The following is a 3572-nucleotide window of genomic DNA, read 5'->3' as shown; positions in this document are numbered from 1 at the left end:
TGACTTTACTGCACCTACTCCTGATTTCTATGGGAGAAGCATCTCTATCCCTGCCATTGGAGCAAACAACTTTGAGCTAAAGCCTCAATTAGTTTCTCTAATGCAACAGAATTGCAAGTTCCATGGACTTCCAATGGAAGATCCTCATCAGTTTTTAGCTGAATTCTTGCAAATCTGTGACACAGTCAAGACTAATGGGGTTAACCCTGAGGTCTACAGACTGATGCTATTCCCTTTTGCTGTAAGAGACAGAGCTAGAATATGGTTGGATTCTCAACCTAAAGAAAGCCTGGACTCTTGGGAAAAGCTAGTCAATGCCTTCTTGGCAAAGTTCTTTCCACCACAAAGATGGAGTAAGCTTAGAGTGGAAGTCCAAACCTTCAGACAGAAGGATGGAGAATCCCTCTATGAAGCTTGGGAAAGATACAAACAATTAATCAGAAGATGTCCCTCAGACATGCTTTCTGAATGGAGTATCATAGGTATTTTCTATGATGGTCTCTCTGAACTATCCAAGATGTCCTTGGATAGCTCTGCAGGAGGATCTCTTCATCTGAAGAAGACGCCTGCAGAAGCTCAAGAACTGATTGAAATGGTTGCAAATAACCAATTCATGTACACTTCTGAAAGGAATCCTGTGAACAATGGGACTAGTCAGAAGAAAGGAGTTCTTGAGATTGACACTCTGAATGCCATATTGGCTCAGAACAAGATATTGACTCAACAAGTCAATTTGATCTCTCAAAGTCTGTCTGGAATGCAAAATGCACCAAACAGTACTAAGGATGCTTCATCTGAGGAAGAAGCTTATGATCCTGAGAACCCTTCAATGGAAGAGGTGAATTACCGAGGAGAACCCTATGGAAACACCTACAATTCTTCATGGAGAAATCACCCAAATTTCTCATGGAAGAATCAAGAGAGACCTCAACAAGGTTTCAATAACAATAATGGTGGAAGAAACAGGCCTGGTAACAACAAGCCTTTTCCATCATCTTCTCAGCAACAGACAGAGAGTTCTAAGCAGAGCACTTCTGACTTAGCAACAATGGTCTCTGATCTAATAAAGACCACTCAAAGTTTCATGAATGAAACAAGGTCCTCCATCAGAAATTTGGAAGGACAAGTGGGTCAGCTGAGCAAGAAAGTTACTGAACTCCCTCCTAGTACTCTCCCAAGTAATACAGAAGAAAATCCGAAAGGAGAGTGCAAGGCCATTAACATGGCCGAATATGGAGAGGAAAGAGAGGAAGAAGACGCCACTGAGAAAGACCTCAGTGGGCGTGCACCACTCTCCTCTGAGTTCCTCAATGAGGAACCTTGGGAATCTGAGGCTCAAAATGAGACCATAGAGATTCCATTGGACTTACTTCTGCCATTCATGAGCTCTGATGAGTATTCTTCCTCTGAAGAGGATGAGTATGTCACTGAAGAGCAAGTTGCTAAATACCTTGGAGCAATCATGAAGCTAAATGACAAGTTATTTGGAAATGAGACTTGGGAAGATGAACCTCCCCTGCTCACCAAGGAACTGGATGACTTGTCTAGGCATAAACTGCCCCAAAAGAGGCAGGATCCTGGGAAGTTTTCTATACCTTGTACTATAGGTACCATGACCTTCAAGAAGGCCTTGTGTGACCTAGGGTCAAGTGTAAACCTCATGCCCCTCTCTGTAATGGAGAAATTAGGGATCTTTGAGGTGCAAGCTGCAAGAATATCATTAGAGATGGCAGACAATTCAAGAAAACAAGCTCATGGACTTGTAGAGAATGTTTTGGTGAAGATTGAAGACCATTACATTCCTACTGACTTCATAGTCCTAGAGACTGGGAAGTGCATGGATGAATCCATCATCCTTGGCAGACCCTTCCTAGCCACAGCAAAGGCTGTGATTGATGTTGATAGAGGAGAGTTGATCATTCAAGTGAATGAAAAATCCTTGGTGTTTAAGGCCCAAGGATATCCCTCTGTCATCATGGAGAGGAAGCATGAAGAGCTTCTCTCAAAACAGAGCCAAGCAGAGCCCCCACAGTCAAACTCTAAGTTTGGTGTTGGGAGGCCACAACCAAACTCTAAGTTTGGTGTTGAAACCCCACATTCAAACTCTAAGTTTGGTGTTGGGAGGTTTCAACAAGGTTCTGAGTGTTTCTGAGGCTCCATGGGAGTCCTCTGTCAAGCTAATGACATTAAAGAAGCGCTTGTTGGGAGGCAACCCAATGTTTTATAATTAATTATTTTCTTTTGTTATTTTATCTTTTTTGTAGGTTGATGATCACAAGAAGTCACAAAAATAATGAAAAAAGCAAAAACAGAATGAAAAACAGGAAGAAAAACAGCACACCCTGGAGGAAGAAGCTGCTGGCGTTCAAACGCCAGTAAGCCTTGCTGTTGGGCGTTTAACGCCCAGTCTGGCACCATTCTGGGCGTTTAACGCCAGAAAGGGGCACTAGACTGGCGTTAAACGCCAGAAAAGGGCAACAACCTGGCGTTAAACGCCAGGAATGGGCACCAGCCCGGCGTTTAACGCCAGAAATGGCTCAAAACGTGATTTTGAGCAACTTTTGGTGCAGGGATGACTTTTCCTTGACACTACAGGATCTGTGGACCCCACAGGACCCCACCATCACTCTCTCTCTTCTTCCCCCATTCACCAATCACCTCAATACCTCTTCCCCAAAAACCCTTCACCTATCAAATCCCATCTTTCTCTTCACCACTCACATCCATCCTTCATAAATCCCCACCAACCTCACCCTTCAAATTCAAACCACTTTCCCTCCCAAAACCCACCCCTCATGGCCGAACCTTTACCCCCTCTCTCCTATAAATACCCTTCTTCAACTCTTCATTTTCACACAACCTAAACACCCTCTCTTACCCTTCTTGGCCGAACACACTACCATCTCTCTTCCTCATTTCTTCTTCTTCTACTCTCTTCTTTCTTCTTTTGCTCGAGAACGAGCAAACATTTTAAGTTTGGTGTGGTAAAAGCGTTGCTTTTTCATAACCATTTATGGCATCCAAGGCCGGAGAAACCTCTAAAAAGAGGAAAGGGAAGGCAAAAGCTTCCACCTCCGAGTCATGGGAGATGGATAGATTCCTCTCAAGGGTGCATCAAGACCACTTCTATGAAGTTGTGGCCTTGAAGAAGGTGATCCCCGAAGTCCCCTTTTCACTCAAAAAGAGTGAATATCCGGAGATCCGCCATGAGATCCGAAGAAGAGGTTGGGAAGTTCTTACCAACCCCATTCAACAAGTCGGAATCTTGATGGTTCAAGAGTTCTATGCCAATGCATGGATCACAAAGAACCATGACCAAAGTGTGAACCCGAATCCAAAGAATTATCTCACTATGGTTCGGGGGAAATACTTGGATTTTAGTCCGGAGAGTGTGAGGGTGGCGTTCAACTTGCCTATGATGCAAGGAGATGAGCATCCTTACACTAGAAGGGTCAACTTTGATCAAAGGTTGGACCAAGTCCTCACAGTCATATGTGAAGAGGGCGCACAATGGAAGCAAGATTCAAGAGGAAAGCCGGTCCAATTGAGAAGGCATGACCTCAAGCCAGTGG

At 44.1% G+C, this 3572-nt stretch overlaps 1 non-coding gene across 1 annotated transcript; it reads right to left on the bottom strand.

Annotated features, from left to right (window-relative positions):
- Positions 1-355: 355 nt before the first annotated feature.
- Positions 356-463, bottom strand: LOC130964402 (small nucleolar RNA R71). The gene has a single exon (XR_009080498.1). It is a non-coding gene; the product is annotated as a small nucleolar RNA R71 (small nucleolar RNA).
- Between the last annotated feature and the right edge of the window lie 3109 nt (positions 464-3572).

This window comes from Arachis stenosperma, chromosome 2 (assembly GCF_014773155.1).
Source record: "Arachis stenosperma cultivar V10309 chromosome 2, arast.V10309.gnm1.PFL2, whole genome shotgun sequence".
NCBI classification, from domain to species: domain Eukaryota; kingdom Viridiplantae; phylum Streptophyta; class Magnoliopsida; order Fabales; family Fabaceae; genus Arachis; species Arachis stenosperma.
The sequence above is the reverse complement of the archived record's forward strand: the minus strand, read 5'-3'. Positions and strand labels throughout refer to the sequence as shown.